Below are 11,578 nucleotides of genomic sequence, written 5' to 3' on the forward strand. Positions count from 1 at the left end.
GGTCAAAGGTCACATTGCTTTTGGTGTTTTACAAATGTTTGACAGATTAAATACCCACCTCCTATGGTTAACAAATAAGCTATGCAAGTAAAAAGAATTCATAAGCATTAAAGCTTCATTCAGTATTCTAATTGTGAATGATTCAGGTCAAATAATGGCTTTAGTACTATTGCTGTAATACTTTTAGTCTGTTCTGGTTTCTACAAATTATAAATTGGACAATGGTTATAAGTGCAACATTAAGTTTAATGTTGTGAAAACAACCTATAATAAATTATCATTTGCATGCCCATGATGTAACTAAATCATAGCTTTTTCACTCTTTCTGTACATTGTTAAACTGCTTCCAAATAGAAATAGCTTTTTTCCCCCTTGGTACCCACTTATCCCTTATATTATTCAATTTTTGGGAAGACAATGATTAAATCTCCAAAATCTAGCAAGAACTGACGATCATAGTCTCCAAGAAAAATGGATTTATTACAAAGATCATCTCTATTCCTTCATATAATAGTGAGACACTACCACAAGACCACAATCTAGCTTTGTCTCTTTTAACTTTGTTATCTTTGGGGATGCAGTGGGGGTGAGTTTGAGTAAAGATACCTAAAATTGTTTTGTAGTATGGCTTCCAATAAATCTTGCCCTTCTTTCATCGGCTCTAGTAGTCATAAGTGAAAAGCAATGATTTTCCCTTTTCTTTTTGACTATATTTATGCAATAATTACTATTTTGGGTGACCTGTGAAAAACTTCCATAAATCTAGGTATTTCCAAACATCTAGACATTTGATGTAATGTAAATTAATTATCTTTACTTTCTGAAATTTTCATTTTTCATTGGCAAGTTTTAAGTTTGTAGACCCCACTTTTCTTTTTCCCTTAACTTTGCTAACTTTATCTTTTACTTTAAAGAATTTTAACTCAATATAGATACCGATAGAAAGCAACTGAATTTAAAAAATTAATTTTAGTGGAACTATTGGACCTCATGATATAAGTAACATTTATATGGTGCTTTAGGGTTTGCAAAGAACTTTTCATTTGACCTCATAACAGCTCTTTGATATAAGTGTAATTATTTTCCTCATTTTTATTTAAGAATATGTATTAATAATTATTTAGATATCATTGCTCATATCTTACAGATGGAGAAATTGAGGCACCAAGAGGTTAAGTGACTTGCCCAGGGTTTCACAGTTAGTGTCTGAGCAGATTCAAATTGAGATCTTTCTGGCTCCCAAGATCCACATTTTCTCCGCCATATCACCTGTCTGCCTGTGTACGTTTGCTATTGGACTTCTCTTTTAGAACTGATGACAAAACTGACAATATCCTTGATTTTATGGATGTAGGTGAAATATTTTCTAAATAATGAATGAGCTTTGTATTCAGTTTAGTGGCTTTAATTTCTGTTTCAAGGTTGCTTTTTTATAATTTTCTTCTTTTTCTGGGGTAGTCACCTCTGTTTCTGCTGGTCTTCAGAATGATTTGTCCTTAACTCATTGCTTGGCAGCCAATAACTATACAATAAAACAGTAGAACTTTGCTCCAACCCATTCTTCTTAGCAATTCTATGTTTTACCACATAATGATTATAGCTAACATACACATGGCACTTTCATTTTATGCAAAGTGTCCTGTATCAGGTCATTTGATCTCCACAAGAGCCCTATGAAGTCAATGATGTATTATTCTCCTTATTTTATGAATAAAGAAACACACTGTGAAGTTAAGTGACTTCTTCAAAGTTACATATAAGTGTCAGATCTAGGATTTGAATAAACTTAGACCTTTGAATTTTGAAACTGGTAGTCTTTCCATTAGGAAGCCTATTAGCAAGATTGTTTATCTTCCATAGTAGCCATTTTAGTTGGATAGAAATACATTATACTACACACACACACACACACACACACGTACACATACATGCACATACATACATGCCTATGTGTGTATGTGTATATATCCATATATATGCATGCATATGTATATGCTTGTATGTATGTACATGTGCAAATATTTCACTACGTAGGCTTACATGTATATCTATATGTGTACAATATGGTATACACATATATGTTTATATGTATATTTCTCTGTCTACGCCTGTGATTTCAATGGTATAGTAAACTTTATGGTCAAGCCACATTAATTTTGGGTTTGTTCCTCATAATACAGCACCCTCCTTCCCCCTCCCCCAACCCCGTTTTCTATCTATATGTCTTTATACTTCTTTCTTATGGCTGCCTCTTGAAATGCTATATAGATTAAGCATCATTTTCCACATGAGACTTTTTCTGATTCCCCCTACCTGCTGTTACATCTTCCCTCACGCCAAACCACCTCATATTAATTTTGTGTATATCTTTATATGCACGTTTGTCTTCCCCGATAGAATGTAAGCTCCCTAACTGCTGGGAATGTTTCATTTTTGTGTTTGTAGCCCCAATATCTAGCCTTGCACCTAGTAAGCCTTAAAAAAAAGATTGTTAATTGATTTATTGATCTCTCACTAAAGAATCTTCCTCTACGAAAGCTGCAAATGAACAAGAGGTCTGCCACTTAGAGTAGTAGATATTTGCCCAGGACAATGAGAGGTTAGGTGATGTTCACAAGGACACAGTCAAGATGTATCATAGGTGGAACTTGAACATAGATCTTCCTTACGGAGGGTGACTCTTTCCTCATTACCTCACACTTCCTTTCAAATGCTACAATGGTTTAAAAAATACAGGAAGAATTGAAAATGATATGCTATCACAGATATTTCCCTGTGAACTTTTTTATGTGGTGTCTTAAGAGGCCCTAAAATATTTTTCAACATTTGTTATTTTCCAAAGCAGCTTTAAAATGTAGTTGAGTGTAGCTAAATTGAATATGGCTGAATTCTTTTTTATTTAGATGGAAAAAACTTCCGATAGCAACGAAAATTTGAGTCCAGACTTGTGATATTCTTCCCAATACTTTCCAGTAACACAAACACATATACACAGATACATACATATACATACATACATACATATAGCAATTCCATGTTTTGTGATTTCAATGAACAAAAAATAAATCATTTTTGGAAGGATCAGTCGCAGACAAGTAAAGGGAATATGCTTAATACAAAAGCATATGTTAAAATTGCATTGAGCTTAACTTTTTTTTTAAATAACCCCATTGGAAACTTAGACCTGACATCTGTTTTTAAGCTTTACAAATTAATTTTTATTTTTTTAGCTCAGGTCCGGTCTTCTGGGGTTGGGGAAAAAAAGGAGGGAGAAGATAGAGCAATTGGACGATGGAGTTTAAAAAAAAAGACAGATTGGGTTGTCTCTCCTTACTCCCTTTATTTTCCTTATACAAGTTTGACAGTTTCATCTATCTGGGGAGAAGTGACATCCACAAGGAGATTTTTTGATTGTCACCACTCACTGCTTTCTAGTTCCTGTCCTTTTTTCCTTTCCACCTCCATTTCTTTTCCCCTTGGTCCTTCACTTCCATTCTTGGTATCATCTCCCCTTATTGATAAGCTCGTCTGAAAAAAGAGCTGATATTATTTACGCCTTACTGATGATGAGTTGAAACTCAGAGGCATTTGCATTTCAAACTCTACCTCTGATCAGGAACAAAGACTTTGGTGGCTATTAAAAAATTTAGGAACATCCTAGAGCAAGTTGATATACTGTACTTTGGGCCATGTATCTTACAAAGCCTAATTTAACCTGTAAATGAGGTCTACTCTAATCAGTGCTTATTAAAATGTTTCTATTATTTATGTTTTAGTGTATTTCATTTATGTTTGACAGGAGTCCTTTTTCAGATTATAAACAAAGCACTAGCCACAATGGTACATTTGGGGATGCTGACATTCAGGGATGGTGGGAAGGGTAAGACCTCAGCTGAAAATATTCCCCTTTGCTGCAATTACTTACCTACTTATATGACTTAACTAAAGTTGAGAGGGAATTTAATGTAGTAGATAAAGTCAGGAAAAGGTAAGTTAAAATTTTCCATTTGACACTTTCTAGGCATGTGACTGTGGATAAGTTAATGACCTATCCTGAGCCTTAGGCAAATCACTCTAATATTAAAAGATACAGGTAGATTACAATCTTCCTTGGTTAATGCAATTTCCCACATTGTAGATATTATTGGTTCTTGACAGTGATTTAGCTAACGCATGAGCCCCATTTGGAGACAGCTAAGAATTGTGATTATAACAAATGCTCTCTATTTTTTTGTGACACTTAACAGCACTTTATGCATAGGTCAGAACATAGAAGATGCCCAGAAGAAGCTCTTGACTGGATTTTTGCAGGTTCATTTTGCATTTGTCTGATTGTCAAATTCAGGAGTCTCAAATTAGGCACAGAGTTTCCACAAAGAAATAATTGGCGAGGAGCTGGGCGGGGGCAGAGTCAAAATGGCAGAGAGAAGCCAGGAAGCTGCCTGAGCACTTCCCAGTTTCTTTCAGAAACAACACTAAATCAAGCCTCTAAAAGAATTCTGAAGTGACGGAATCCATAAAAAGAGGGAGAGAAATGCTTTTCCAGTCCAAGATAACTCAGAAGTACTTCAGGAAAGATCTGTCTCACTTGGGTAAAAGGGGGACACAACCCAGTGCAGGTGGTATCTGGGAAAACCAGCAGAGGATCTTAGCCACAGCACAGATCAGCAACTGAGACCCCTTGCTTCTGGCTCAGTAGGTCAGTGGCACAGCAGGCCAGTTGTGAGGCCTTCAGCCCCAGAACCCAGGGCACCACAAGCAAGACTAGTCTGGGCCAACCTAGCTCAGTGGACAAGCTGCTAGCCCCTCTCTCCCCACCCTGAAAAGCCAGTGACCAGACCCCTGGCCCTAAGAGCAAGAAGCTTGGGACAGTGCCCTCTGTGTCCTAGGAGCAAAACTGAACTTTAAAAAATGATCAAAAGCCAAAAAGAGCCCTGACTATAGAAAGCTACTCTGCTGACAAAGAAGATCAAAATACAAACTCAAAAGAGGGCAACAATGTTAAAATGTCTACATGAAAAGCCTAACCCAAAAAGTCCTGTAGGAAGAACTAAAAAATATTTTTAAAATCAAGTAAGAGAGGTAGAAGAAAAATTGGGAAAAGAAATAAGAGTTATGCAAGAAAACTATGAAAAAAGAGTCAACAGCTTGGAAAAGGAAGCACAAAAATTGACTGCAGAAAACAACTCCTTTAAAATTAGAATTCTCCAAATGGAAAAGGTGGTACAAAAGCTAACTGAAGAAGACAATTCCTTAAAAATTAGAATTGGGCAAGTGAGAGCTAATGACTATGAGAAATCAAGAATCAGACAAATAAAATCAAAAGAATGAAAAAAATAGAAGAAAATTTAAAATACTCATTGGAAAAACAACTGACCTGGAAAATAGATCCAAGAGAGATAATTTAAGAATTATTGGAATACAGAAAGCTGTGATCAAAAAAAGAGCCTGGACAGCATCTTTCAAGAAATTATCAAGGAAAACTGCCCTGATATCCTAGAAATAGAGGGTAAAAGAGTCATTGAAAGAATCCACTGATCACCTCCTGAAAGAGATCCCCAAATGAAAACTCCAAGGAATAGTGTAGCCAAATTCCAGAACTATCAGGTAAAGGAGAAAATATTGCAAGCAGCCAGAAAGTAACAGTTCAAATACCAAAGAGCCACTGTTAAGATTACACAGGACATAGAAGCTTCTACATTAAAGGACTGGGGGGGGGGGGGGTTGGAATATGAGGTTCTAGAAGGCAAAAGAGCTTGGATTACAACCAAGAAGCAACTACCCAGCAAAACTGAGGATAATCTTTCAGGGGGAAAGATGGACAGTCAATGAATTAAGGGACTTTGAAATTTTCCTGATGAAAAGACCAAAGCTTAACAGAAAATTTGATCTTCAAATACAAGACTCAAGGCAAGCATAAAAAGGTAAACAGAAAAGAAAAACAAAACAAAACATGGAAGTCAACAAGGTTAACTGTTTACATGTAACTCTTTAGAAGGGTATCTCTATTAGGGCAATTTGAAGGAGTTTACTTAGATAAAGTGTGTGGGTATAAATTGACATTGATGTGATAAAAAAACATAATTAAGGGCTGAAAAAAGAATTGTACTGGGAGAAAAGGAAATGGGAAGCGTGAAGGGAGTAAATTATATCATATGAAGAGGCATGAAAGACCTATTACAGTAGAGTAAAAGAAAGGAGGGTGTGAGCATTGTTTGAAATATACTCTCATTGGATTTGGCCCAAAGAGGGAATGACATAAACACTCACTTGGGTAGAAAAATCTATCTTACCCGACAGGGAAGTAAAAGGAGAAAGGAGAGAGAAAAGGAAAGAGGCTGTTAGAAGGGAGGGCAGAAGTAGGAGAGGAAAGGTGCAAGAAAAGGAAAGAGGAGCTGATAGAAGACAGGGCAGATTGGGGGAGGCAGTAATCAGAAGTAAAACACTGGTGAGAAGGAACTGGAAGGAAAAGGAGAGAGAAAAGCATAAATGGGGAAAAATAGCATGGAGGGCAATACACAGTTAGTAATCATAACTGTGAATGTGAATAGGATGACTGCTTCCATAAAACCAAAGTAAATACTAGAGTGGATTAAAAACCAGTACCCTACAATACATTGTTTACAAGAAACACATTTGAAGCAGAGAGAGACACACACAGAATAAAGGTAAAAGGCTGAAGCAGAATATATTCTGCTTCAGCTGAAACAAAAAAAAAGTGGTAGTAATTCTGATCTCAAACAAAGCAAAAGCAAAAGTAGATTTAATTAAAAGAGATAAGGAAGAAAACTACATCTTGCTAAAAGGTACCATAGACAAAGAAGTAATATCAATACCAAACATATATGCACTAAGTGATATAGCATCCAAACTCTTAGAGTAAAAGCTAAGTGAGTTAGTGGAAGAAATAGATTACAAAACTTTACTAGTGGGGGGCCTCAACCTTCCCCTCTCTGAAATCTAACCACAAAAAACAGGGAAGAAGTTAAGGAGGTGAATATAATATTAGAAAAGTTAGATATGATAGACCTCTGGAGAAAACTGAATGGCGGATAGAAAGGAATATACCTTTTCCTAAGTGGTACATAGTACCTACACAAAAAGCGACCATATATTAGAGCATAAAACCTCACAATCCAATGCAGAAAGACAGAAATATTAAATGCATCTTTTTAAAAGCATGATGCAACACAAATTGCATGTAATAAAGGGCCATGGAAAGAGAGATTAAAAATTAATTGGAAACTAAAAAAATCTAATCCTAAAGAATGAGTAGGTCAAACAACAAATCATAGAAACAATCAATAATCTGATTAAAGAATATGATAATAATGATAGAACATAATCAAAATTTATGGGATGCAGCCAAAGCAGTACTTAGGGGAAATTTTATATTTCTAAATGCTTACAAAAATAAAATAGAGAAAGAAAAGATCAATGAATTGGGCATGCAACCAAAAAAGCTAGAAAAAAAAACAAATTAAAAATCCCCAGTTAAATACCAAATTAGAAATTCTGAAAATCAAAAGAAAGATTACTAAAATTGAAATTAAGAAAACTATTGAACTAATAAATGAAACTAAGACCTGGTTTTATAAAAAAAAACAACAACAAAATAGATAAACCTTTGGTTAATTTAATTTTTTTAAAAAAGAAGAAAACCAAATTTACCAACGGGTAAATTTGCCACAAATGAAGAGGGAATGAGAACAATAATTAGGAACAATTTTGCCCAACTGTATGCAAATAAATCTGATAATCTAAGTGAAATGGATGAATATTTACAAAACTATAAGTTGTCCAGCTTTATAGAAGATGAATTAAATACTTAATCTCATTTCTGAAAAAATAAATTGAAGAAGCCATCAATGAACTTCCTAAGGAAAAAATGTCCAGTAAGAGATGGATTTACAAGTGAATTTTACCAAATATATAAAGAACAATTAATTCTAATGCTATGTAAACTATTTGGAAAAATAGGCAAAAAAGGAATCCTACCAAATTCCTTTTATGACACAAATATAGTGCTGATGCCTAAACCAAGAAGAGCCAAAACAGGGAAAGAAAATTATAGACCCATTTCCCTAATATTGATGCAAAAATTTTAAATAAAATATTAGCAAAGAGATTATAGAAATTTATCATGAGGATAATATATTATGACCTGGTGGGATCTATAACAGGAATGCAAGGCTGGTTTAATATTAGGAAAACTATTAACATAATTGACCATGTTAATAGCAAAACCAACAGAAATCATATAATCTCAATAAATGCAGAATAAAGAAACTTTTGAAAGAATACTGCACCCATTTCTTATTAAAAGTACTAGAGAGTATAGGAATAAATACAGTTTTCCTTAAAATAACAAGTAGTATCAATCTAAAACCATCAGGAAATATTATCTATAATGGGCATAAGGTAGAAGCCTTCCTAGTAAGATCAAGGGTGAAACAAGGATGCCCATTATTGCCACTATTATTCAATATTGTACTAGAAATGTTAGCTTTACAATAAGAGAAGAAAAAGAAATTGAAGGAAGTATATTAGGTAACGAAGAAACAAAACTATCATTCTTAGCAGATGATATAATAGCATGCTTACAGAATACTAGAGAATCAACTAAAAACTACTTGAAATAATTAACAACTTTAACAGAGTTGCATGATATAAGATAAACCCACTTAAATCATCAGAATTTCCATATATTACCAACAAGGATCAGCAAGAAGAGATAGAAAGAGAAATTCCACTTAAAATAACTGTGGACAAAATAAGAATTTGGGAGTCTGCTTGCCAAGACAACCTAGGAACTATATAAACACAATTACAAAACACTTTTCATACAGATAAAGTAAGATCTAAACAACTGGGAAAACATCCATTGCTCATGAATAGGCCCAATTAATATAATAAACATGACAATTCTGCCTAAACTAATTTACTTATTTAGTCCCATATGAATCAAACTACCAAAAATTATTTTATACAGCCAGAAAAATAATGACAAAATTCACCTGGAAGACAAAGGGTCAAGAATAACAAAGGAATTTATGAAAAAATGGAAAGGAAAATGGCCTAGCCACACTAGATTTAAAATTATATTATAAAGTAGCAATCATCTGAACTATTTGGTATTGGCTAAGAATAGATTAGGTACACAAGGCACAGGAGTAAATGATTTTAGTAATATGCTGTTTGATAAACCCAAAGACTTCTGCTTCTGGGATAAGAACTCACTATTTGACAAAAACTGCTGGAAAAATTAGAAAATAGTATGGCAGAAACTAGGCATACACCAACATCTCACACCAAATACCAGAATAAAGTCAATTGGGTACATGATTTAGGCATCAAAGGTGATACCATAAGCAAATTAGGAGGGCAAGGAGTAGTTTACCTGACAAATATATGGAGAAGGGAAGAATTTATGAACAAACAAGAGATAGATAACATTATGGAATGCAAAATGGACAATTTTGATTATATTAAATTAAAAAGTTTTACACAAACAAAACCAATGCAACTGAGATTAGAAAGAAAGCATAAAAATGGGAAACATGTTTTACAGCCAATGTTTCTGATAAAGGCCTCATTTCTCAAGTATATAAGCAACTGAGTCAAATTTATAAGAATTCAAGGCATTCCCAATTGATAGATGGCCAAAAGATATGAACAGGCAGTTTTCTGAAGAAGAAAAAAATGACCTAAATCATTATTGATTGATATGCAAATTAAAACCTCTCTGAGGTACCACCTTACATCTATCAGATTGGCTAATATGACAGAAAGGGAAAATGATAAATGTTAGAGAAGATGTGGGAAAATTGGAACACTAATACATTGTTAGTGGAGTTGTGAACTGACCCAACAATTGTTAAGAGCCATTTGGCACTATGTCCAAAGGGCAATCAAGCTGTACATACCCTTTGATCCAGCAATACCACTACTAGGTCTGTATCCCAAAGAGATCACAAAAAAGTTAAAACGACATACTTGTACAAAAATAGTTATAGCAGTTCTTTTTGTGGTGGCAAAGAATTAGAAATTGAGGAGATGCCCACCAACTTGGGAATGGCTGAACAAATTGTAGTATATGAATGTAATGGAATATTATTGCTCCATAAGAAATGATGAGCAGGCAAATTTCAGAAAAACCTGGAAAGACATGAACTGATGCTGAGTGAAGTGAGCAGAACCAGGAAAACATTGTACACAGTAACAGCAACACTGTGTAAAGAGCAACTATGGTTGACTTAGCTCTTCCTAGCAATACAATGATCCAAGACAATTAAAAAAAATTCCCAATGGAAAACGCTATCTCTATCCAGAGAAACACCTATGGAGTCTGAATGCAGCTCAAAACATACTATTTTCACTTTTTTGTGGCTTTTCCCTTTTGCTCTGCTTCTTTTTTCACAACAGCACTAATGTGGAAATATGTTTATATGTTTGCACATGTATGTATAACCTATATGAGATTGCTTGCTGTCTTAGGGAAGGGGGGATGGGAGGGGGAGGGAGAAAAAATTCGAAGTTCAAAATCTTAAAAAAATGTTGAAAATGATCTTTACATATTATTGAAAAACTAAAATACTATTTACCAATAAAAAAGAAATATTTGGGGTAACATGAAGGTAGGGTTAATGATTTCTTTCAAAGTTAGAAAGGTGCAGTACTTCCTGAAGAAAAAAACCCTGGGACACATTAGTGAGTCTTTGCTTGCTAGCATCATCGTTGAGGGTCACCAAGTATCACAAGAGTATATATTGAGGAAATGGGTGATTCAGGAAAGAATATTTTAGTTTCCCCTGTCCATATTCAAAATAAAGGCTAAGGAAAATATCCAAATTTAACTTACCTAACAACAGAATCTGGATTACTATAATTTCTCAAGTCATTTTGAAGGCACTTCTATGTACATAACAGAATCACAGAAACAAGGTATACATAAGTAGCCCAGCGTATCTTTTTTTCTTCCAATATTAAATTAAACATTTTTGTAGATATGTACAATGGAGGCATCTTGAACTCCTAGTGAATAACCTTCTCTTGCCACATAGCCTAAAAAAATTCATTCAGCTTATGAAACTTGGACAGTATACCAGAGGCACCAGGAAACTAAATTTCTTCCATTTGAATTGTCTTAGGAAGATTCTAAAATCACCTGTTAAGGTAAGGTACCAGATTGAGGTCCTTTCTCAAACTAAACTGCCAAGCATTCGAACTCTACTGCAGAGGCACAGCTTTGATGGGTGGGCTAGATTGTTCAAATGCCAGACATACATTTACCTAAAAGACTATTTTGCAGAGAACTTGCACAAGGCAAGTGCTCATGTGGAAGTGAGAAGAAGCAATTCAAGGACATTCTTGGAATCAGTGTGTGACACAGGATACACTGGCAAAAGACCACCCAGCATGGTATGCCCACATCAAAGAAGGCACTGTGCTCTATGAGGAAAGCAGAATTGCAGTAGCACAAAAGAAACCTGAGATGCTCAAATTTAGAGACATCTCCACTCCAAATGTTAATGTGGACTATTTGTACCTGACCTGGTGGTATAGCCTTCTGAGCTCA

The sequence above is a fragment of the Trichosurus vulpecula genome, chromosome 4, assembly GCF_011100635.1.
Source record: "Trichosurus vulpecula isolate mTriVul1 chromosome 4, mTriVul1.pri, whole genome shotgun sequence".
In the NCBI taxonomy this organism is placed as follows: Eukaryota; Metazoa; Chordata; class Mammalia; order Diprotodontia; family Phalangeridae; genus Trichosurus; species Trichosurus vulpecula.